Source organism: Bos grunniens, chromosome 5 (assembly GCF_055505025.1).
Source record: "Bos grunniens cultivar Pamir isolate PY7600 chromosome 5, Bosgru_T2T1.0, whole genome shotgun sequence".
Taxonomy (NCBI): domain Eukaryota; kingdom Metazoa; phylum Chordata; class Mammalia; order Artiodactyla; family Bovidae; genus Bos; species Bos grunniens.
In genome coordinates, this window is record NC_141169.1 from 67,411,736 (window position 1) to 67,438,417 (window position 26,682).

Below are 26,682 nucleotides of genomic sequence, written 5' to 3' on the forward strand. Positions count from 1 at the left end.
TGATTTTTACTGATCCACATGGGGAAAATGTCTTCCTTGTATCCTCAGCCATTCCACTGAACTGATGTCATCTCAAACAAGAAGGTCTCAAGAGGTTGCTGCGTAATGGTTTGCATAATTTTAGTGCTTATCTCCCTAAAACTTTTGCTACCAACACAAATTTATTATATAATTAGCTAAAATGAGTAGCATCTTTAAGAACTTTTATTGTAAGTTCTCCCCTTTTTCACTTGATCATTTATTGTTTCAGTTCAGTCTCCCAGTCATGTCTGACTCTTTGTGACCCCATGAACTGCAGCATGCCAGGCTTCCCTGTCCATCATCACCATTTATTGTTTACTAAGCACTATTTTGGGGCTCCTCAGGTGGCCCTAGTGGTAAAGAACCTGCCTGCAATGCAGGAGACATAAGAGACATGAGTTTAATCCCTCAGTTGGGAATATCCAACTGAGGGATATGGAGGAGAGCATGGCAACCCACTCCAGTTAGTCTTGCCTGGAGAATCCCGTGGATTGAGGAGCCTGACAGGCTACAGTTCATAGGGCTGCACAGAGTCAGACATGACTGAAGCAACTTAACACACTCGCACACAAGCACTATTCTAGGTCCTGAAGAGAAGAAGCAAAGAAGAAATAGTCATAGTTCCTAACTGCTGCTAAGTCACTTCAGTCGTGTCCAACTCTGTTCGACCCCATAGATGGCAGCCCACCAGGCTCCCCTGTCCCTGGGATTCTCCAGGCAAGAACACTGGAGTGGGTTGCCATTTCCTTCTCCAGTGCATGAAAGTGAAAAGTTAAAGTGAAATCGCTCAGTCGTGTCTGACTCTTAGTGACCCCATGGACTGCAGCCTATCAGGGTCCTCCATCAGTGGGATTTTCCAGGCAAGAGTACTGAAGTGGGGTGCCATTGCCTTCTCCAGTTCCTAACTAGACGGTACTTAAGATTCTACTTACGAAAATGAGTGGGTATGGAAAACAAACAGTGATTCTGGTAGTAAGTAAGGTAATGAAGAAGAGAGAAAGGAGGGTAATGGAGTAAAGAGAAGTGTGTGTGTGAATGTATGTGGGGCAAGTGGTGGTGGTGGCTTAGCTGAAGTGATTAAGGAACACCTCTCAGTGATGGAGATTCTAATTCAGAGGAGGGCACAGTTCTATGAGATCTGGGGCAGAACACTTCAGTTAGAAGGAATAGCAAGTGCAAAGGCCCTGAGACTAGAAGCAGGAAAGCATTCTTTGACTTTTAATTTTAAGATTGTAGGTTCTTTTTCAACAATAAATACTTTGAAGTTCTAAAGATGTATTTTTGTATAAATCTGACATCTGGAAAGAAGTCATATATAAATAGAAACAAAACCAGAGTAGCTAAGATGTATTAATGGGTTGTAGGGGAGGTGGGGCTAGAGGGCAATTAAGAAAGAAGCAGCCAAAGCTGCATCATAAGGCTATCTAAGGAATCAAGATTTCACTCTCGTTTCACTCAAAAGACACTGGAGGACTTGAGCAAAGAAGACATTGACTTGTTTTATAAAAATCGTATGGTTGCTATGTGGATGCTGTGGGGTGACAAGGGCAGGTCAGGGAGGCCATTGAAAAGGCAGGTGAAGGTCTTCAAGTAAGAGATAATGGGAGGTTGGGGTTAGTAGATGCAAACTATTACATATAGAATGGACAAACAACAAGGTCCTACTGTGTAGCTCAGGCGACTATATTCAATATCCTGGAATTAAACCATAATGAAAAAGAATATAAAAATGAACGTATATATGTGTGTAACTGAGTCACTTGGCTGTACATCAGAAGTTAACACAGTGTATAAGTCAATTGCATGCATGCTCAGTCACTAAGTCCTATCTCTTTGCTACCCTGTGGACTGTAGCCCACCAGGCTCCTTTGTCCATGGGATTTCCAAGGCAAGAATACTGGAGTGGGTTGCCATTTCCTTCTCCAGGGGATCTTCCCAACCCAGGGATTGAAACTTCATCTCCTGTGTCTCCTGCATTGGTAGGCAGATTCTTTATCACAGAGCCACCTGGGAAGCCCTATAAATCAACTATACTTCAATTAAGAAATGATATCTGGAAGTTAGTCATGAGTTGTTGAACAAATCATTTGGCTTTAATAATAATTCAAATATATTGAACTATATATACACTTTAAAAGGGTGAGTTGTATGGCATGTGACTATCTCAAACTATTAATAAAAATAAAAGTTCAAATGCTAAAAATAAGGTTAATAATAACCCTTTAATAAATAAATAATGATTACTTCCTCAGGGCAGCTGTCCCTGACACTGCCTTTCCCTCCTCCTTCCCTACCAGCAGATAAAACCAATCCCTTCCCAGTGTTCGTGAAGCACTTTGCAGGTGCCTCTCTTGGGAACTTATCAGTTGAGTCATGATTAACGATAAGTTTACTTGCATGTCTCCATGTAATTTACAAGTTATTATAAGACAAAGATGTGTCTTATCTGTCTGGGTCTCCTCAACACTTAGTTGTGGACCTGATTTATAACAGGTGCTCAATAAATATCTTACAGTAATAAACGTGTGGATAAATGAATGAATAAATGTAGTGGCACTGTGTTCAGTATTCTACAAACATGATCCCATAGCTGATTTTAATCCACATACTGTGTAGACTGTCCCAGATTATTGTGGCAAGTCTTTTATTAATTTATTGATTTAATTAATGCAGAATGAGAAGGTGGCAATATAAAGCAGTTGGATATGTATGTTTCCTAAAGATATCATTTTGTCTGAGGGATAATTTTGTAAGCTGAATTTTAAATCTCTGATTTATGGGGTAACAAAAATGCTGTACATAAAGTTATGGATCACCAAAGCAGAACATACTCATCTAACTAGCTGCTATCCCATTGCCAGCAATCATTCTGGAATCCTAAAATGCATCCCTGTGTCACATCCTTGTGAAACCCAAGGTGGACTCTCAGGTGAATGGGTAGCCCAGTGTTGGAAGTGAGACTCAAACCCAGAATTCTCAAAATCTCCAACTGTCTTCAGTCATTTTTAGAAATGGGGATGCTGGCCAAATTCATGCCTTGTTGTAATTCTGATCATTCTTGACAGTATTTAAAAAATAAAACTTTTTATAGTGTAAAACTCCCTATCTCCACTTCTCAACAATAAAAGGGAAAAAAAATCTCATGGGTTGGATTTAAGCAATTCTAGATGAGAGTGGGGTTCCCCGGACATGTGTTCTTATGCAAACCACTTCACAGTGCTGAGATTCATTGCTTCACCTGCAAGGTGAGAATAGTAATGGCTACCTTATAAATTTCAGAGAGGGTTAAAAAAAATATGTAGAAAATACTTTGGCTATTGCCTGGCTCTTGAGAGAGAGCTAGTGAATGTCCATCTTCCTGCCCTGCTCTCAACACTGCACATCATGGAAATCTCTCCACACACCTCCAAGCGTAAGCATTCCCTGTGTCCTCAGTTGCATCTTACTCTTGAGCCTGAGAGACAGTGTGGGTTAATGAAAAGGCAATGGACTAGAAGTGGTAACGTTTGACTTGTAGTTCTAACTCTGCTGCTAACCAGTTCTGAAACATTGAATAATTCACTTTGTAAAAGTGAAAGTCGCTCAGATGTGTCCAACTCTTTGTGACCCCATGGACTATACAGTCCATGGAATTCTCCAGGCCAGAATACTGGAGTGGGTAGCCATTCCCTTCTTCAGGGGATCTTCCTGAACCAAAGATCAAATTGGGGTTTCCTGCATTGCAGGTGGATTCTTTACTAGCTGACCCACCAGGGAAGCCCAAGAATACTGGAGTGGGTAGCCTATCCCTTCTCCAGTGGATCTTCCCAACCCAGGAATCGAACCGGGGTCTCCTGCATTGCAGGTGGATTCTTTACCAGCTGAGCTACCAGGGAAGCCCAATTCACTATAAATTTATTTCCTCATTTGTTAAAAAAAAAAAAAAGTGTATTGGTGATGGACGGAAAGTAAATTTTTGATGCTGAGCTCCTTGTAGGGTCTATGGAAGTAGAAATGCAGTATTGTATATATGAAACTTATATGATGTTATAGCTCAGTGTTACCTCAATTTAAAAATTATTTTTAAAATAAGTTTATGGGGCTGAATTAATTCTAAGGCCTCCTCCTTGATCTTAATAAGTGTCTGCATTTATGACTACAGTGTCTAACAGAACTAGGCAGCAAAATTTCACTGGAAGTTGTTGGCCATTCCTTTGCTGATCTTCACTGAGAAAATTCCTTAAACTAAACAAAGCAAAACAGAAACAACAGAAAATTATTTTTTTGCCTTATTGATAATTAAATTTTGTGGTTCAGCTAAGTAGGTTTCCCTTTGCCTAAGTATACCTACAGGCACAGACATATTTATTAACAATTTGAAGTCACACTAAGATTGGATTAGGACTGGCTTATTATTATGCTTGGTTTCACAGTTGCTGACACTAAGTAAGCAGGATTGATGACATCTAAGGGCAGGGTGAGTCCTTGAAATCCAGTTGTGATTCATTCAGATGCCATGTCAGTGTGCTGATAATGGCAGGGAGAAAATTAAAATCAGGAATTTATTCATACTTTAGTTACCCAGGGAATTTTTTTTTTCTTTCTTAATATATTGTGGCTGTAAAACTTGTGGAGAAAATAAAATCCTGCTTTTATTTTTAATTTTTCTTCTTTTTTATTGAGGAGTAGTTGATTCATAAAATCCTGCTTTAAAAAATTACTAGAATTAGAATCAGTAAGTTGAATGCAGGAAGTTATTGAAAATAAGGTCAATACATAAGAATTAATTATATTTCTGTATTTCAGATACAAACCAACTGGAAAATGAAAAAATTCAAAAGATATTATTTGGATAACATGAAATCAGCAGTCCCCAACCTTTTTGTCATCAGGAACTGGTTTTGTGGAAGACAGGTTTTCACAGACAGGGTGGAAAATGTTTCAGTGGATTGGTACCAGTCTGTGGCCCAGGGGTTGGGGACCCTTGCATTAAATGACATCAGATGTCTAGAAATAAATCTAGCAAAAGATGTGCAAATATTTTTAAGGGATTTTAGAGAAGACCTAACAAAGTAGAGGGATACATTCACAGGCAGATAAGTAGGTAAAAGGAACACAAAGAGAAGCTCCAGACAAAGACCCACACATACATTACCATAACATATGACAAATGTAAATACTGTATATAGTGCAGAAATTTTCAATAACTGTCACTGAACCAAATGGCTATACATATGGAACAACTAAATTTTGACTTCTCCACCTCACCCAATACATAGATATCAGTTCCAGTTAAAATATGTATCTAATTGTTAAGGATAAAGTATGAAAAAAAATGAGAAAGACTAGAGATCTCTTCAAGAAAGTTGGAGATACCAAGGGAACATTTCATGCAAAGTTGGGCACAATAAAGGACAGAAGCAGCAAGGACCTAACAGAAGCAGAAGAGATGAAGAAGAGATGGCAAGAATACACAGAAGAACTTTACAAAAAGATCTTAATGACCCGGATAACCACGATGGTGTGATCACTCATCTAGAGCCAGACATCCTGGAGTGTAAAGTTAAGTGAGCCTTAGAAAGCATTACTACAAACAAAGCTAATAGAGGTAATGAAATTCCAACTGAGCTAGAAGATAACTGTTAAAATGGTGCACTCAATATGTCAGCAAATTTGGAAAACTTAACAGTGGCCACAGGACTGGAAAAGGTCAATTTTCATTCCAGTCCTAAAGTAAGGCAATGCCAAATAATGTTCAAACTACCATACAATTGCTCTCATGTCACATTCTAGCAAGGTAATGCTCAAAATCCTTCAAGCTAGGCTTCAGCAGTATGTGAACTGAGACCTTCCAGAGGTACAAGCTGGGTCTGGAAAATTGTGTCAGAGATCCAATTGTCAACATCTGTTGAATCATAGAGAAAGCAAGGGAATTCCAGAAAAACATCTACTTTTGCCTCATTGTGCTAAAGCCTTTGACTGTGTGGATCACAACAAACTGTGGAAATGTTTAAAATAGATGGGAATACCAGATAACCTTACCTGTCTCCTGAGAAATCTGTATGCAGATCAAGAAGCTGCAGTTAGAACATTACATCAAACAGCGGACTGGTTCAAAATTGGGAAAGGAGTATGTCAAGGCTGATGTACAATCCAAATACATACAATAATATAAGAATGGATAAGTTACTTGTGTGATAATATTATAGTATATTATTCAATAATGAAAATAAACTACTGCTCTGTGCAACAGTATGGATGAATCTTATAAACATAAGTTAAATCCCAACACTTAGGAGTACATGAAGTTTAAGAGAGACTGAACTAATCCATGTAGTTAGACTAGTGCCTGCCTTTAGGAAGAAAAGATAGGTGATGACCTTGAGGAGAAAAGAAAGGAGCTTCTAGGGTGTTGATAGCATAATACTTCCTGATCTTGGTGGTAGTTATCTGGATGCATTTGCTCTGTAGAAGTTAATCAAAATGTCCACATGTGATTTGCCTACTTTTCTTGATCTATGTTATGTTTCCACTAAAAGTATATTTAAACTACTGGAAAAAGACTGCTTTTTTCAGGGAAGCTCACATAATAACTTACCAAAGCAATTTATGGTTGAAAAGAATCTTGGAGATTATCTACTCCAGGGATCAGAAAACTATAGCTCTGTTTCTATACAAAACATTTGCTAAGAATGTTTTTTTTTTTATATTTTACAGATTGTAAAAGAAGAAAGAAGAGGAGGAGGAGGAGGAGGAGGAATGAAATGTGCAACAGAGACCAAGTATGGCTTTCAGAGTCTAAAATATTTACTGTCTGTCCCTTTAGAGAAAAAAGTGACTGCACCACCTCTGGTTCAACACCTTTCTGTTGTACAGATGATGAAACTGAGGTCACACAAAAAAATGACATGTCCAAAATCATCCAGCAAGTTGGTAGGAAAATCAAGACTAGAAGTTATTATTATTTTATTATTATTATTGGATTACATGGTACTTACTAATGTGCTTAATCTTTATCTTCAACCCAGACCTCTCACTAGACCTAGGTACCCAACTTCACAAGCAACTTAAACTCAACTTAGCATCTTCCTTATCTATACTTCCCCTACCACCAGCCTTCTCTTCATCCTTTATTCCTATCTTCACATCCACCTCCCTATCCAGTCACCATCTAGGAACCAATGGGGTGTTTTAAACAACTCTTTCATGTTCCATAGCCCAAATTTAATTGATTGCTAAATTTAATTAATCACTGAATTGTCAGTCCTATGTGTTAATATACCTCAAAACCACCCTCTTCTCTATTCCAACCACTACTGCCTTTGATTAGAACTTTATCTTCTCTTTTCAGAACAATTGATTAGTCTTTACATTGGTTTTCCTGTCTTATTTTCTTTCAGTTTATCCACAACCAGGATAATCTTCTTAAAGAGGAGATTTGGTAACCTATTTGTTTGTTCAAGCAATGGATTTTAATAGTGGATTAATATCAAGATCTCCCTCTTATTTTTTGATTTAAGCCAGAATTAAGCTTCAAGATCATGAAGGATCATTTCAATATATATAATGGCACCCAGCATTGTTCCTCTTGGTGGTAAAGTTTGAAGTATTTCACTCCTATCAGTTTCTGGAAGTATGTCCTTCCATACTCATTTATTCATTCATTCTATTCAAAAACATGTACTGAGCAAGGTATTATGATCTTTTCTGACCAGGGGCCAGAAAATGATGTGCATGATAAGACTGTCCATGCCCACTCATTTACATATGGTCCATGACTGCTTTCACTCCATCTCAGTGTGTGAAAATCAGTTCACTTTCCATCACTTAAAGGAATTCAGTACCGTAGTGATTAGCCACATGTGGCTATTTAAATTAATTAAAATGAAAGAAAACTAAGAGTTCAGTGCCTTGGTTATAATAGCCACATTTCAAGTGTTCAGTCACCATGTTGGAGGGTGAGTATCATATTGGCTTTACAGCTGTAGAAATTTCCATCATCCCAGCAAGTTCTTTTGGATGGCACTGCTGGTAACTATGGAAGAAGAGTTGTGCTCCTTAACATGACACATAACTTCTTTTAGGGTCTGATCCTGCCTTGTTCTTCAGTCATCTCCTGGCACTCCCCTCTAGAGCTCTACATTTCAGTGATAGTGAAGTGTTTATAATTTCCAGAACATAATGCTGTTTATGTTACCCTACCTTTGATCATGTAATATTGTTATCCAGTCCAAGATGTCGCTCCTCACCACATGTCAGGCCAATAAATCAGAGATGAGGTGTTGAGTCAAAGAATAGGAGTTTATTTAGAAAACCAGCAGACAGAGAAGATGGCAGACTAATGTCTCAAAATGACCATCTTGTTGGGGTCTGGATGCCAGGTTCTTTTATAGAACAGAGAGGCGGGAAAGTGAGTAAGTAAAGTAAAAAGCCATTAATCTTGCAGATATCTCCTGGAATGACCAGCCTTGGGAAGGGATGTGTTAATTTCTTCTTCCTGGAGCAATCCACAGGTGGACACAGTCTAGAACAAAGGCATTTTGGTTTAACATTCAGACAGTGGAGTAGAGTTCCCTGAGGCAGGCCATTATGTCTGGACAGTATTGTTTTAGTGAACAAAAGCAATGGGAAGCAAAGTTAAAGTAAAAGAAACAGACCCAATATGGAGTTAGATTTTGTTCTTCCCTGTAACAATATCCTCTGCCCAGAAAGCCATCACCTATGATAAACCTCTATTCTTTCAAAATGGAACTCACATGTTACCTCTTCTAGGAAACCTTTCTTACACCTTACCCTTCAGTCCTCTCTCAGTAATTTCAACACCTTAGACATATTTTTGTTGGTGCATAATATTGCACTGAAATTTGTTTTTATCTTTTTTCTCCTGTGGACTATGAAAAAATCCTTAAGAGTAAGGCCCATGTCTGGTTCAGGAGTCAGTTAACTTTTTCTGTAAAGGGCTAGATACCAAATATGTTTGACTTTGAAAGTCATGTTGCATCGAGTGTGATTATTTTACTCTGAAGTTATCATGTGGAAGCAGTTACTGACCAAATGTAAATGAGTGGCCATGGTCAGCTTTATCCAAAGCACATCATTTTCTGACCTCTGGTCAGGAATGATCATAATACCTTGCCCAGTACACATTTTTTAGTAGAATGACTGAACTAGCGAATGAATGAATGTGAAAGAACAAATTATTACAGTGGTGGAATGCTTAAAACTCTACAAGAACAATGCTGGGTGCTGTTATGGTAATTATTGAGATTAATTTTTCTGATCTTGAAATTTAATCCTGGTTTAAGTAAAAATGGGGGTGGTGAGACCTTGTTGTTTAATTCACTGTTAAGCACGTATATGACCCCATGACAAATTTGATTTTTCAAATCTTTGATAACTATTTAAATATTACTGGCCTTCTTTGTAACCTTATGCAATTTATTTTAAGCATTTTTAAAAGGGGACAGAGAAGTGAAAGGCCTCTGCCTGTCTCTGGGTACCGCGTTCCTGGAGCGCACAGAGGGAGGGACTGTCTAGACTGGAAGGGATGGTGGTGCAGCTGTAGTTGGGGAGTCCCAACTCAGCCAGAGGAGCCCCCTGTGGTGCCGGAGCAATTACCAAACTAAGAAGCTGCCTGCTGGAATCCTCCCCACCAAAGAATGCTTGGCGGCTGTCTGGGTGTCTGTCTGGATCCAGATCCTCCAGGGATGGGAAAACCTGCCATCCCAAACACTTTCCCCTTCGTTTGCCACAGAGTGAGCTAATGGGACCAGGGCTCTACCTGAAGGCTCTTTTTAGCTCCATTGTGTGTCTGAGCCAGCGGGTGGGTGGAGAAGAGGGAGAAGCTGTGGAGCCTCAGGGTTGTGTACATTGGCCAGAGCTAAATGTGCATTGATGAATACCAGGGTAAGAAGTTGTGGCCTGAGACTCTATGCCTGAGTGGATGCTAATTATATTTTTTCTCACACCCTGCCTCAGGCCAGAGCTCAGCCTGCCAAACCTAAGTGTGGGCTGGAGAACCTTTTTCTTGTTATTGTTTTCAAAAGCCTTTGCATGTTCAAATCCTTTATAACACAATCGAATGCACATTGGGTGAATTAAATCAACAAGGGACTGGCCAGGGATGAATCTCCAGAAATTCAGTTACCCGATCCCCTTTGACCAAGAAGGCTTAAATTGCTGCTCAGAGAAGACAGACCCCCATGCTCTCAAGTCTATAAATGCCCAACCCATCAAGTTATCCAGGCCATGCTTGTGGATTGTGTTAAGAATCAGGCTGAACTGGGTTTAAATTCAAGCTCCGCCATTTGCCAGAGATGTGATCCTTAAAACGGTGACCTAATCTCTGTGAACTTGTGTCCTCATGGGTAAAATGAGTGTTATAATACTTGCCTCATTTACCAAAGACACAGGAGAGCAGAGGTGACACATGCCAGGTGTACTGTAGGTTCTTAAATGTTTTATGTTGGGATCTTCAGTTTTTGCTAATGGAGGCCCATGGCTTTCTGTTGGGCAGGTACAATGCAGGAACCTCTCATCCTTGTCCTCAGAGCATCAGACCTGCAGTGGGGCCATCTCATAGTAAACACACAATAGCTACTTGATCAAGATTGCTTTCAGTTCAGTTCAGTCGCTCAGTCGTGTCCAACTCTTTGTAACCCCCTGGATTGCAACACACCAGGCTTACCTGTCCATCACCAACTCCCGGAGCTTGCTCAAACTCATGTCCATTGGGTTGGTGATGCCAACCATCTCATCCTCTGTCGTCCCCTTCTCCTCTTGGACCAAGAAAGGAGCCTTGTAACCAAACAGACCCTCCTTGTATCATTTGTCCTTACTTACCACATATTATTTATTCATATTCTGCTACTGGCCATTTTTATCATGTAGGTTATCTTCCTTGCCTCTCACCTCTCCTCACCAGTTCTGGAGACATGCAGGTCTGTTTCAGGCAGAGTGGCTTTGAGTGCATGTTAATGTATTCACAGTTTGGTTAATTCTCCACCAAGGTAACTGCTTCTTATCACATTCAGTGACATCATAAGATATCTGGACTCTTGATTAGGCCAGGATACTTCCAAGTTAAAAACATTTTTAAGGATTCTGTGAGTTTTCTTCCTTGTGCTTGAAGGAGATTGAAATACTTAGGTGAGTTACTGGGTTCCAGGAGCATCTCCCAAGGTTGGGTTTAAAGGTGAAATTGTAGAAGTGTTTAACCATTTATTCAGCAAAAAGTTACTGAAATGTAAACCCACACAGCCCGCTAGAATGCAGGCACTCCAAGGACAAGATTTGTGTGGTTCATTCATTGCTGTGTCTCCACTGCTTTGAACAGTGACCAGCTCAAGGAATTTTTGGTGAACCAATAAATGAGAGCCCTGGGGCTCTTATTTATTTATATAGCCATGGGGCTACAGATGTACAAATAACTATGAAAAAAATGGAAGCATGGAAGAAGGAAGATCTTAGACAGTGTGAGGGGGTCACAAAAACCTCCATAAAGAAAGTGACTCTTGAGCTGAGGCTTGAAGAAAGCCCAAGAATTTTCAAATGGATAAATGATGGAATCTCAGAGAGAGAAGCTAGTAAGAACAAAGGAGACACAGAAGTAAGATAGCATGGTATGTTCCAGGAATTATAAATAGTGGTGGCTAGGGAGTGTAGGAAATAATTGGGCAAAATGTCAGAAATCAGATCATGGATAACAACTCTCTGTGACCTGCTAAAGAGTCTAGACTTCATCCTTTGGGCAATAGGTGAGCCACTACAGAGATGTGAGTAGGAAAGTGGCAGGAAAGGTTTAGAGAGGTCTCTCTGGAGGGCAGATTTGAGAGGGTAAGATGGAGGCAGGAAGACATAGGTCATTGTAGTGGCTTAGTGAATGGGAAAGGAGAGGTGTGTAAGGCAGGGCAGTGCAGTGGAATGGTGAACAGGTGGTCTTGATATATTTTTAAGAAGTGAAATTTATATAACTTGGGTACAAAAGAGAGTGAAGGGCTAAGAGTTTCTCCTAGGTTATTGATTTGAGCATCTAGATCAATGGGAAGGAAGGGGTTTGCTGATGAGAAGATGAGGAGATTAATTTCCCATGTCTGCAGAACATCTAACTGTAGATGTTCAAGAAGCACTTGAGTACTCAAGTCCAGAATTGGAGAGAGCTCGGGATGGAGGTGTGACTGGGAAGAGATCAACATGGTAGTGACATTACATGGCTCACCATGGAGAATGGGAAGCAAAAGGGCCTGTGAACAGAACCCCAGGAAACACCAAGATTTAAGTGACAGGCACAGAGAAAAGAAGGACCAGGAAAGAGGAATACCACAAACCAAAGAGAGGAGGTTTTGAGAATGTGTAAGCCCTCATCAGTGCCAAGTGAATATAGAGATCATTGGATTAGGAACCAGTTGAAGGTAATAGGTGGTAAAACAAGGGACACCAGACAGGGTCCAGTGGGTCACAAAGGAAATGAATGGTTTTAAAATGAAGGCAGCAGGTATAGACTCTTTGTTGTAGATATTCAGTTGGCAACTGTGAAAGCAGAAGATAGAATGGGACTTAGAGAAATACATAACCTTGAGAATTTTTTGTTTGCTTTTTGTTGTTTTGTTTTTCATTAAAGGTGGAACATACCTGTGGGAAGGGAAAATAATTAGGAGAGATAGAGAGTAAAGATATAGGCAAGAGAATTTTTAAAAGTTCTTTTTAATGGAAACAAGTTATAGGATTTAGTTTAAAGAGAGAGGGATTAGTCTTGGAAAGAAGGAGGATCTGAGGGCATGATGAAGGTTGATGTAGATAAGTAGCCTAATGGGATTTGAAGCAACTAGATTTGTTGCCTTAGAGTAGATGGCTTTTCTGACACGATTCAGAAAAAAAAAGAGAAAATGTCTTAGGAACCACAGATTCATGAATGTCTCTTCATCCTCTTCCTTCTTCAGCCTAGAGATGCCAGCAGAAAGCATGGGCTTTGGAACTCGACCCCTTGGGTTTACAAGATGGTTATACTATTTACTGCCCATGCAACCTTGGGGAACTTTCTTCACTTCTGTGTACCACAGGTTGTTTCATCTGAAAAGGGGATACAATAAGCAACACTAATTACTGTATAGAGTTGAAGTGAAGTGTTAGTCACTCAGTCATGTCCAACTCTTTTCGACCCCATGGACTGTAGCCCACTAGGCTCCTCTGTCCATGGGATTCTCCAGGCAAGAATATGGGAGTGAGTTGCCATGCCCTCCTCCAGGGATCTTCCCGACCCAGGGACCAAACCCAGGTCTCCTGCATTGTAGGCAGATTCTTTACTGTCTGAGCCCTGGTGGCTAACATATAGAGTTGGGTGAGGGATAAATAATATACAGGTAAAACACTCAGATCAGTGCTTGGTAATTGTGGGCACAAAATAAATGCCAGCCCTTATGATCTGGGGAACGCTAGTAGGCTCGCCAGGCATGGAAAGCAAGCACAACTCAGGGAGGAAGACACCAAGATTTATAATATAGAAAGGAAACTTCTATAAAGCAAAGTCATTGTTAAGTGAACAGAAGTCTAACTTGAATCGTAAAAACAGAAAGTTGCAGCCTCTCAATCAATTCCAATTCTTGAGTCAGTTTACAGAGATCCTTGAATGGTGGGGGTGGGAGGGACACTGGGTCCCAATGAGGAAGAACCACAGGACACCACCCAAAATTTTGCTGTTAATCTTATCCCAGTTTTTCTTAAAGGGACCTACAGCTTTTTACCACGGTAACTACACCAGGGAAAATGAAATATTCAGAGGACTTAGGGACTACTGGATACTGATTGATTCCAAGCTGACACTAATTCCAAGAGACCCAAAAGGTTACTGTGGTCCACCACTCAGAGTAGGGGCTTATGGAGGCTAGGTGGTTAATGGAATCTTAGCTCATGTCTACAGCGCTTGGGTCCCTGAACGCAGCCTGTGGTTATTTCCTCAGTTCTGGATACATAATAGTAATAGACATGCTCAGCAGCTGGCAGAATCCCAACCCCTACCCTGGTTCCCTGGCCTATGGAGTGAGGCTGTTATCATGAGAAAGGCTAGGTGAAAGCTGCTCATACTGATTCTATCAAGAATAGTCGTGGTTTAGTTGCCAAGTCTTGTCAACTCTTGCTACACCATGGACTGTAGCCCTGCCAAGCTCTTCTGTCCGTGGGCTTTCCCAGACCAGAATACTGGAGTAGGTTGTCTTTTCCTTCTCCACTACCAAGGATAACTGTAAACCAAAAGCAGTACGGTATTCTTGGAGGGTTTCCAGAGATGAGTGCCACCAACAAGGACCAGAAAGATGCAGAGGCTGTGAGCCTCAGCACATCCCCATTTGACTTGCCCATTTTGTCTCTGCAGAAGACAGATGGGTCTTGATGAATGTGGATAATAGTGCAAGCTTAACCAGGTGCTGACTCCAGTTACAGCTACTGAATCAAATGTGTTGTCATCACTTGAGCAAGTAACACACCTCCTGGCCCCTGGTGTGTGGCTGTCGACCTGCAGGTGCCTTTGTGTCTGCCCTCTCCACAGACATGCCAGAATCACAGAATCAGTGTGCTTTCAGCTGATAAGCCCCGCAGCACACCTTCACTGTCCTATGTCAGGGCTTCAGCGGCTCCCCAGCTCTGTGTTTTATGTAGTTTGCCTTTTCCTTCCACAAGGTATCATTACCTGGATGACATTATGCTGATTGGACTTGGCAGACAAGAAGTAGCAACTACTCCAGACTTATTAGTAAGAAATGTATATGTCAGAGGATGGTAAATAAATCAAACTAAAATTCAGGGGCTTTCTATCTCTGTGAAACTCCTAGGCATCCGGTTGAATGAAGCATGTCAAGGTGAAAGATAAGTTGCCATGTGGCCCCTCCCACAACCAAGAAAGAGGCACAATGCCTAGAAGGCCTTTTTAGATTTTGGAGGCAACGTATTCCTCCAGCCCCATGGTTGAGTGAATTGAAAAGTTGCTTGTTTTGAGTGGGGCCCAAACAAGAGAAGGTTCAGCAATGGGTCCAGGTGGTTAGAAAGCTACTCTATCATTCAGACCATTTGAACCAACAGATCCAGTGGTGCTTGAAGTGTCAGTGCCAGACAGGGATGCTGTTTAGAGCCCTCTTCCTAGGTAGCACTAGTGGTAAAGAACTCATCTGCCAATGTGGGAGACGTAAGAGACACAGGTTCGATCCCTGAGTTCGAAAGATCCCCTGGAGGAGGGCATGGCAACCCACTCCAGTATCCTTGCCTGGAGAATCCCATGGACAAGAGGAGCCTGGCAGGCTACAGTCCATGGGGTCGCAAAGAGTTGAACACAACTTAAGTGTCTTAGACAAACACATGCACGCAGGCCTCTACAAGTGCATCACAACACAACGTGGCTATTCTCTGTGGTCAGATAACTGCTTTCCTTCTGGGGAACAGCTCTTGACCTCCTACCTTAGTAGAGACTGAACAGTCAACCATGGCTCACCAAGTTACCATATGACATGAGCTGCCCACCATGAACTAAGTGTTATCTGACCCACTGAGGTATAAAGCTGAGTATGCTTGAAAGCACTTTATCATCAGATGGAAGTGGTACCTACATGATCAAGTCCAAGCGGTCCCTGATGGCACAACTAAGTTACATGAGGAAGTGGCATATGTTCCCGCAGTCCCCACTCCTACTGTCCTGCCTCGTAGGAGTTCCCTACCATCAGCTGACAAGACTCAGGCCTGGTCCACAGAAGGTTCTGCACGGTATGCAGTTACCACCCCGAAGTGGACAGCTGCAGCACTCCAGTCCCTTCCTGAAATCTCTCTGAAGGACAATGGTAAAGAGGAATCTTACTGGTGGAGGAACTCTGAGCAGCGCACCTGGTTGGTCCCTCTGCTTGGAAGGAGAAATGGCCAGGCAGACAATTAAATACTGACATATAGGCTGTGGCCAGTGGTTTGACTGGATGGTAAAGGACTGGAAAGAATTCAATGGGGAAATTACTGATGAGGAAATTTGGGGATGAGGTCTGTGGAGAGACCTCTCTGAATGGGCAAAACACAAAACCTGAAGAAATTTGTTTCCTAGCCTAGGGTGAATGCTCACCAAAGGATGACCTCAGCAGAGGAGGATTTTAATCATCAGGTGGATAGAAATACTCATTCAATGGCTACTAGTCTGTTTTCCCAAATAGCCTGTCATCGCCCAATAAGCTCATGAACAAAGGGGCTCTGGTGGCACAGATGGAGGGTATGTGAGGGCTCAGCAACATGGATTCACCAAGGCCAGCCTGGCCACAGCTGCTACTGAGTGCCCATCTGCCAACACTGAGTCCTGGCTATGGCGCCATTCACCAGGGTGATCAGCCAGCTGTCTGGTCAGCTGCAGGTTGATTACATTGGACCTTTTCTGTTATGGAAGGGGCAGCATTTTGTACTTACTGGAATAGACATTTACTCTGGATACAAATTTGCCTTCCCTGTGTGCAGTGCTTCTCATAAAACTACCATCTGTGGACTTACAGAATGCCTCCCCACCATCATGCTGTCCCACACAGCAGGGCTTCTGATCAAGGATCTCACTTCACAGCCAAAGAAGTGCAGCAGTGGGCCCCTGCTTACTGGTGTTACCATGTTCCCCGCTAGTCTGGAACAACTGGCTTGAATGTTGAAATGGTCTTTTGAAGACTCAGTTATGGTGTCGGCTGTGTGGCAATATGTGGCAGGGCCAGGGAAAGGCTATACATGCTGTGAATCAGCAGCCAATATATGCGCTGTTTGTCTGAGATCCAGGATCCACAGGTGGAATAAGTGGTGGGAATGGCAGTGGCAGCACCCCTAGTGATCCACTAGCTACATTTTTGCTTCCTATTCCTACATCCTTATGCTCTGCTGGTCTAGAGGTCTTAACTCCAAAAAGAGGAAGGCTTTCACTAAGAGATGCAACAAAGATTCACTGAACTGGAAGTTAAGACTGCTGCCCAATGCCTCCGAATCAACAGGCAAAGAAGAGAGTTGCTCAGCTGATTTGGGAAATAATCCTGACCACCAAGAGGACATTGGACTAGTATTCCACAATGCAGGTAAGGAAGAGTATGCTTGGAATTTCAGAGATCCCTCAGGCCATCTCTTAGTATTACCGTGCCCTATGAATAGGTCAGTGGAAAACCAGGACAACTCAATCCAAGTAGGACTAGTAATGGCTCAGACCCTCTAGCAATAAGTTTAGATCATCCCACCAGCTGAAATTGGTGCTGAAAGTAAAGGGAATATGATATAGGTACGGGATAAAGGTAGTTATAAATACCAGTTACAACCACATGACCAGTTAAAAAACTAAGGGCTGAAATTGTCATGCATATTTACTCTTTATTTTGTTATAGTTATGTGTGAGTGAATTTGTTTTCTTCCCTCTCTTATCTCCTTATCATTAGTATAAGATGCATAGACTTTATATCATAGTGTTTTAAGTGTTGTTAACCTAAGTCATAGTATTTTAGTTATGAGCTATCAAGGGGAAGAATAAACATGACCCAAGGATTTTGATCTCCTCTTCGAGGGAGGGGATTAGTGCATTTTAGGTTGAATGCAGGATAGTTACATTGGGTGGAATTATGATTTTGTTACTGATTTCATTTGGAGATTGTATGGTTTAAGGAGATGCATGTGGATACCGAATTGACAAAGGGTGCAGCTGTGATGATTTCACTTGATTGGGCCACAGGATGCCCAGATATTCAGTCAAACATCCTTCTAGGTATTTCTCTGAGGGTGTTTTTGAATAGGACTAACATTTAAATTGGTAGACCGAGTAAAGCAGATTGCCCTCTCCAATGTGGGTGAAATTTGCAAATTATCTTTTATCTGAATTTGCTTTGCTTTTTCCTCTCTTGGATCTTACCTTGGGTAAGCTGTGTCTCTCTCTGTCATGTATCAGTGACTTCAGGCTAGCATTCATGGGAATGTAACCAATACATAAAACATTCAGGAGACTTCCCTGTCAGCATAAGATTGTCCAAATGCATGCAGGGGTCCCCCCAATAGGCACACTGTCCTCACAACACCCATTCAGCTGTTGGCTGGCGACAACGTTCAGATTCCTCTCTTGACCTATTTCCAAATGGTTCTAACCAGTCCTTTTCATTTCATTTGTATATTTGTATAATGCAATGAAGCATATCCTTGCTGGGACTGCAGAGCAAATTGGTGGCATGACTTCTGAGAGTTCCAAGGTTGTCATGGGCATGATACTGTGCTATGCTATGCTATATGCTAAGTCACATCAGTCATGTCTGACTCTGTGTGACCCCATAGACGGCAGCCCAACAGGCTCCCCTGTCCCTGGGATTTACCAGGCAAGAACACTGGAGTGGGTTGCCATTTCCTTCTCCAATGCATGTAAGTGAAAAGTGAAAGTGAAGTCGCTCAGTCGTGTCTGACTCTTAGTGACCCCATGGACTGCAGCCCTCCAGGCTCCTCCATCCATGGGATTTTCCAGGCAAGAGTACTGGAGTGGGATGCCATTGCCTTCTCCGGATAGCAATACCCTGCTGTAACTAAAAGTCGGTTCTAAACTCCCCAGGGAGTTCCAGAGGATGCATGTTCTTCATTCTTTTGGATACATAGCAGACACCCAGAGTGTCCTGAGGTGCCCTAATAACAAAATCTCATTCTCTTCACATACCAGGGGGAGAAGAGGACCAGGTTGGTTCTATATCCTTAGCGATTCGATGAAATCTCTCTCTGATTGAAAGTCATCTTTTTCATAACACTGAAAAGATGTAATATTAGCTTAATCATTCCCAAATGAATCCTAAAAAATATTTGGAAACAGTACATTTATACAAAATCATTTCAGTGTTACTAGAAAGTTTCAGCCATTTGCTATAAACTTGTACTTTTAAGTGGCGACCATGTGGTCTGCCTTCAGAACATCCAGTTCTTTCTTTTTTATAGAATTAAAACCCCTGACACGTGTTTTAAGACCTTAAGAAAACCTTTAGTGCTTAGCAAAATGCAAAACCTGGCATGGCCATAAAGAAGATATATTTGATTTTACCCCTTGAAGGCATTAAAAAAAAAAAAATAAGACACAAGATACTGTCTGTAAGAAAACTAAAATGGCAGCTGGAACTTCTTCCTAGAAGTCTCTGGGAAAAGACATCTAAGGTCACTCCTTATTCTCCCCCAGGGTACCAAGAAAGCAGCTTACCCACCCTCCCCCTCCCCCCTCAACTAAAGCTAAGAGCCGTGGGGAGAGATCGAACTCCCAACAGAGCCTGTCTTGATTGAGGAAGTTAACACTTCAAGAAAAGGAATTCTGTCTTCTTGCAGGGCTCTTGAAAAGGATCCTTGCCAAACGCAACCCCAAATTAGAAAAACTCCTTTTCCTAAGACTTAGGAATTAGTCACCAACTTGTATTAGCATTCGGACCTGTGAAGAATTCCATCAAATCATGCAGCCTAAGAGGCCTACTTTCAAAATGAGAGTCTACACGGGAAATCAAGAAGGTTCAGGTGCCAGGGAGAGATGGTGAAATTCACATTGGATGTACCACACTGGAATCTAGCACCTGTGAGATGATGAACAAGAGATGCTAAGAGGGTAATTCTCTTTTGGGAACATGAGGGAGATAGATTTTCAGTTCCAGGATTAAACTCAGGGTTTAATCCTACATTGAAGGGCATCATTGATGTGTCATTAGCAACATATTCCTACCAGTCTGGCCTTAGCTTCTCTGGATTTGGGGAAGTGTTTGAGAAAAAAAAAAATGGTTGTTGGGGTGGGAAATAGTTGTAGAATGATTTAAACAACCTCCCTTCACATAACCTCTGTTGTGTGTTGGTTTTTGTGTGTCCAGTAGACTGCTTTGCACAAAAGAAACACTCTATACATACTCAATGAGAAGACTCTTGAGAGCCCCTTGGACTGCAAGGAGATCCAACCAGTCTATCCTAAAGGAAATCAGTCCTGAATATTCATTGGAAAGACTGGTGCTGAAGCTGAAACTCTAGTACTTTGGCCACCTGGTGCGAAAAACTGACTCACTGGAAAAGACTCTGATGCTGGGAAAGATTGATGATGGAAGGAGAAGGGGACAACAGAGGATGAGATGGTAGATGGCATCACTGACTCGATGGATATGAGTTTGAGTAAGCTCCAGGAGTTGGTGATGGACAGGGAAGCCTGGCATGCTGCAGTCCATGGGATGGCAAAAAGTCGGACACGACTGAGTGACTGAACTGAACTGAATTTTGTATTTATATAGGCTCATGCATTGGCCAAAAGTATTTTAGTGCAATTTGATTCCTTTCAAAGAAATTAAAAATGAGCAAATGTGAGAGGAAGATTGATATAATTTGGACACATGATATCATTTTAAAAGTATCCATGCCTTTCTTAATTACTAGTCAATTTAGTGATCCAAGGGACAAAGGAGCTGTATACCGTGAAATGAAGCAAAGGCGATTCAGGCTGTAACAGGATGTTAAAATTGAAGTTATGACCAGGTCCCAACATTCAGTCAATGGAAAAATTCCAAAAGGAGATACCACCAATTGAATGTTTACAAAGGAAATGATCCTGAAGAATGGTCAATGAATTTTTTACCTCTCAGCCAGATCAAGACTATGAAAAGGGAGGAGTGGCAGGTGATCTATTATTTCTTTGCCTCTAGAGAGAGACTGGGAGGAAAGCATTGTGTAGCTGGGAGCAGAGTCTGACCCTTTCCCAGGGAACATGTAAGATGATGAAGGTTGTCCATCATTTTCATGCTGGGTAAGGAAAGAACTCCCTAATGGGATTAGCCTGTACTCCCAGGGCATGTTGGCGGAAAGGAGGCAAGAGGATTTTCTAAGGACCAAACATTCACTAACCAAGAGAAAGAGATGGGTCGTTTCTGATCCTAGAGGTACAGGGGGATCCCAGCAGCAAGAATCTGGAGGTGGGCACTTAGGTGAGGGAGGAGTTAAGAGCAACCACTCAGTGAAAGTCACTCAGTTGGGTCTGACTCTTAGTGACCCCATATACTATGGAAGAGCAACCACTCAAAAGAGATGTATATTGTGTCCACATCTGCCAGAATCAAAGGAATTGCAGGGAGAGGAACCCAGTGCAAAACATCTTGTGAACCTATTGAAATACCTCCATAGAGACAGAATCTGCCAGGCCCAGAGAACAGGAAGCCACCCAATGCAGTTCCATTAAGGCTTTTCTTCACCACTCCTTTCTAACCTTCGAGGGGGCAAAAACGGATGGCCAGCTAGGAAGTGGGTGGAGAAGAAATGCATACGGTAGAAAAATATAGAAGAAATCAACCAACCTTCCCCTATCTGATTGCAGTTTTCCAAATATACTCAATATATATTTCTGAACTATATGCACACTAAAGAAAGAGGAAGCAGCCCTATGTCACTTTAGGATGTGTTAATGATACCTTAGACTAATTAAACTTTCTAATCTGAGACTATGTTCTCAATTTAAAGTAGTGGTACAACTGCTCATTACCTAAGTGTGTACAGAAAGTTCATGGGGCATAACCACAGGCAGATTTTGGTTTGGGGGAGATGCTCATTAAGAAAAATATAAAATTGTGCTTATAGGAAAAGAAATCGCAACAAATCACAGATTTTTAAAAGTTGACAAATAACACATATATCACAAAGGAAAATTTTTGTTAGCTGCCTGGCACATTGATATAATATTTTTTCTAACTGAGTTTTGACTGAATATTCTTTGATAGTTTCTTCATATGACAATGGTAAATATTATTTATTTTCTGAAAAGAGTATGGAAAAAAATGTACTGATCAGCTTTATTTATAGTAGCAATACAGGTTTGTACTTAACAAGAAAGAGGTGTAATGATAAATATTATTTCCTTTGTTTTCCCATTTATAAAAAAAGAAAAATAATAAATGCATGTGACATTTATGATTATATAAACTTCATTTCCAAGTTTGTTGTGAGTAAGGATCTCTGAGAACTGAATCTTTTGCTTACAGCCTTATGTGTGTGTGATGATTAGAAAAGTTTTCAACAGACTAGTTTCTGGTTCTGTATGGTCATACCTAGTTAGCTCTGTCCTACCCAGGCACTGTATGACATATTCCTATCTAGATAATGTCTGGTTTGAGTCATTGTTGGAACATCAGTTAGTCAGCCTGGCAAGCAGTAGAAGCAAAATTCAGACACTGTCCTGCCTTCATGGAGCTTTCAGCCTGCTAGGCAGAGACAGAAGAATCAATTGACCACATGAAAAAGATGGGAGATGTGTTTCAGAGGCAGGGAGAATTGCTCTCTAAGAATGCACAAGGAAGGAATTATTCTTTGATAATCATTATGTAATGCATGGTGGATTAAGTGTGAAACAAGAGACCCAGGTCACACGGGCAGTCACAGAAAACCTGTCCAACTCTATCTTAAAGCCCTCGATTGAATAATGGAGGCCCTCCCCTCTTCCTGAATCTCATTTCTCTCTCTGAACTTTGTATTGGTCTTTTCTCCTTAGTGTCTCATTGTCAGGCACTACTGGGATTTACTCTGTTCAGCCAATAATGTTGTAAGCAGGGGGAACACAAGAAAGACAGAGCCCCATCTGGCTTGGGTCTTAGAAGACTCCGTTGAACTCAAGCTACTTCTTGGCATCTCAGAGCCCTCTTGCTGGGCTTCTTTACAAATTGAACAAGCTTTCACAATCACCTTCTAATTCTGTGCCCTTATCCCATCGCTAAAATAACTTCCACCCCATAATACATCATGGGGGATGGGCATCATCAAGAGAGGCAGGATGAATGAATCAACAAAGGAACATTTGCCTTAAATTGTGGTGTGTTCCCCCCCCCCCCCAGAGAATGTATCTTGCTCTTGTGAGCCCTTGGTACACTTGACATTCTGTAATTCCAGGTAACCAGTATTTACAAACCTACTTCTCTGTGTGCAGCACATCAGCTGCTTCATAAGTATCTGAGGTGCTTGTTTAAAATAGATACGAGCTTCACTCAGGAACAACTTCTCAGTGAATCTGGGGACTGGGACCTGGGAATATGATGCTTGTTTAAAATACAGATACCAAGCTTACTCTGAAACAACTTCTCAGTGAATCTGAGGACGGGGACCTGGGAATATGAATTTTTACTTAGTCTTTCAGGTGAATGTTTTGTAGATTAAAGTTTTAGAATAGCTACCCTAGGATAGTGCATAGATGACCTTCCCAACGTCCAGCATCAAGAAGGCACTGGATACCCAGACCATATGACACCAACATGACAACTATAGACAAGGGAGAAATCTCAGCCCCATAAAATAATCCATGGAGGAAACTATAAAATATTCTAAATTAAAAAGGCAGCAGCATGAATAAAATGGCACAGGTACAAGTTGATTCTTTACAGTGTTTTTGAAATAACAAGTGTCCACATACAAGGTTCGGATGAAGCAAACTATAGCAGTCATGAAAAGAAATACTGTGCAGTTTTATAAAAGAATAGAAAAGTAGATACTGTTTAGATTTGTTATTAAGATAAAAAGGCAAAATCCCAAGTATATATATGGCATATATATGATATTCAGTCTTTCACATGAGAAAAGAGGGAAAGTAAAATATATGTTCATATTTGCTTGTGTTCCCATAAAGAGGATAGAGAAGAAATCAACAAAAGTGCCAAGGCACATTGTTTGCAGTAACAGCCTTATCTGCTCACACTTCTCTTTATCTACTCTCCATGAGTTGTGCCTTCCACACTGTCTCTGGACGTGGCCATATAATTTCCTTTGGCCAATATGAAGCAAGCAGAATTTGGGAGCTGCCTTCTCTAGCTGCTCGTGCAGTACCCAGTGCTATGTGAAAAAGCCTGGGCTAGCATGATGGATGGTGAAAGACATATGACCCAGCTGCCTACCTCATATCCCAACCCCTAAACTAGCCAGCAACATGTCAACTGCAGAGTGGCATAGAATGAGAGACTTACTGTAGGGTTTAAATGTTGTAAAACTGGAAGTCATTAGTCAAAGACCACAAAGAAGAGCTAATAAACACTATCGAATCCTGCTGCTTTTCTATCTGATGCTATTCCTGAAAGTCATCCAAGGTCAGCAGCGTAGATTATTCAAAAGAAAAAGTGAACCCAAAGCAAGAGAGATGGAGGCCAACCTGGAAGCCGTGTCTGTCTTCCATTCCATCTACTCCCTTTGCTGTGGAGCCATGCGTGTGCCTGGCCCAGGCCTCAGGGAGGCAGAAGGAGGGGATCCATGGAAGCTGTAGGAGCTGTGGGTCTTGCTGCTGCCTCATAGCAGAAGGCTGAGCCTGTGGATCTGTGACAAAGCACGTGGGCTAATTGGTCCCTCAGGCTCTGTACCAGTGTTCCAAGCATAATGACTCCCACTTCACTTCCACCCCCAAATATCTTGCAAATATCCTGTGTTGTCACTGGGACGACCCAGAGGGATGGTATGGGGAGGGAGGAGGGAGGAGGGTTCAGGATGGGGAACACATGTATACCTGTGGCAGATTCATTTTGATATTTGGCAAAACTAATACAATTATGTAAAGTTTAAAAAAAAAATAAAATTAGAAAAAAAAATAAAATTAAAAAAAAAAAAAAGAATTATACAGGGAAGGGAATTCTAAGACATGTAGTTGCAATTCACCTAAGCGAATACAGTATGACCACACTAGCCTAGATCACCACTTTCCACCATGACCCCAGAAGCACGGAGGGTACTCAGGTCCACCAAGGTCACCAAGCCCCCAAAAAACTGTTTAGTTCACAACAGAATCACAAGCTAAATTGTTGCTTTAAGCCAATAAGTTTGTTGCACAGAAAAGCTGATATAATCGGATATCTAAAAATGATGAGATGAGTGGATAACTGTAGTTAGAGACAGGGTAGGAGCTAGACCTCTCAATGTATGCCTTATTCTATAAGACATCATTTAGGTTTTTGAACCATGTAAATGTACGTGAGAAAAAAGTTAATCTTAAAACCATCTGAAGGGACTGTAGGATGCCAGTGGGTACCTGTTGCACAAGACACTATTTAAAGGGGTGTAGGTGTAATTCAGAGAAACAGAAGAGGTGTGTATAAGTCAGTTGAGGCCCGCCAGTCATGTACATCTCAGATACAGAGCAACCATCCACCCAGCTCCCTGTCAGCAGTCTTCTCAGAATCAACCTGTAATCTCTTTTTCATCCTTTACTCCAACCTGTGATCAAGGCTTTGGTTCCATCTCTGAGTATCTCTGAAATATGCTGTCTTCTTTTTGTCTCCACCACCATCACTGCTGTTGTTCAGTCACTGAGTCATGTCTGATTCTTTGAGACCCTATGAACTGCAGCGCGTCAGTCTTCCCTGTTCTTCACTGTCTCCCTGAATTTGCTCATTTCCTACTCACACTGACTCATGTCTATCGAGTCACTGATGCCATCCAGCCATCTTATCCTCTGTTGCCCCCTTCTCCTCTTGCCCTCAGTTCTTCCCAGCATCATGGTCTTTTCACATCAGTTGGCCAAAGTATTGGAACTTCAGCTTTAGCATCAGTCCTTCCAATGAATATTCAGGACTGACTTCCTTTAGGATTGACTGGTTTGATCTCCTTGCTGTCCAAGGAACTCTTAAGAGTCTTCTCCAACACCACAGTTTGAAAGCATCAATTATTTGGCACTCAGCCTTCTTTATGGTCCAACTCCCAAATCTGTACATGACTACTGGAAAAACCATAGTTTTGACTACATAGACTTTTGTCGGCAAAGTGATGTCTCTGCTTTTTAATACACTGTCTAGGTTTGTCATAGCTTTTCTTCCAAGGAGCAGGTGTCTTTTAATTTTGTGGCTGCAGTCACCATCTGCAGTGATTTTGGAGCCCAAGAAAATAAAATCTGTCACTGTTTCCACTTTTTCCCCATCTATATGCCATGAAGTGATGGGACCAGATGTCATGATCTTTGTTTTCTGAATGTTGAGTTTTAAGCCAGCTTTTTCACTCTCCTTTTTCACCTTTGTAAAGAGGCTCTTCAGTTCCTTGTCACTTTCTGCCATTACTGTGGGCCAGACTATTCCAACAGCTCATATCCCTGCTTCCATATTGCCTGTCTGCAGTCCATTCTCTGTATTAATAGGAGGAATAGCCTTAAAATAGAAACTGAATCATGTATTGGGTATTTAGCAGTGAGGATGGCAGTGTCCTAAGCTCTTTCACATCCAACTGGAGAGGGGAGGAGACAATATATCAACAAACAAATCACACAGTTTCAGATGGTGATATGTGCTGTACAGAATATAGAAAAGCGAAGTCACTCAGTCGTGTCTGACTCTTTGCAACCCCATGGACTGTAGCCTGCCAGGCTCCTTCATCTGTGGAATTTTCCAGACAAGGATTCTAGAGTGGGTTGCCATTTCCTTCTCCGGGGGATCTTCTCACCCCAGGGATCAAACCCAGGTCTCCTGCACTGCAGGCAGACTCTTTACTGTATTAGCCACCAGGGAAGCCCACAGAATATAAGACACGGTGATACAATAGAGAGTAACTGGAAGGGTATCTGAGTGGTCAGATAAGGTTTCTCTAGATTGGACTGTGGACTAAGTGAGAGAGGATTCCCAAGCAGGGGGAGAGCAAGTTCAAAGGCCCTGGGGTGCACAGCCAAGGGACTGAAAGGCCAGCACTGCTGGAGCAAAGTCCTCAATGAAACCAGGAAGATGACACCTG

The 26,682-nt window shown here is 41.6% G+C and overlaps 1 long non-coding RNA gene across 2 annotated transcripts in view; it reads left to right on the top strand.

Moving 5' to 3' along the window:
* The window catches only part of LOC147372325 (uncharacterized), a 212,181-nt gene that overhangs the window by 112,809 nt on the left and 72,690 nt on the right, over nucleotides 1-26,682 (top strand). For both annotated transcript variants that reach the window (XR_015164000.1, XR_015163999.1), the window contains exon 2: nucleotides 6,718-6,782. This is a non-coding gene — a long non-coding RNA (uncharacterized LOC147372325). The remainder of the gene's footprint in view (nucleotides 1-6,717; nucleotides 6,783-26,682) is intronic.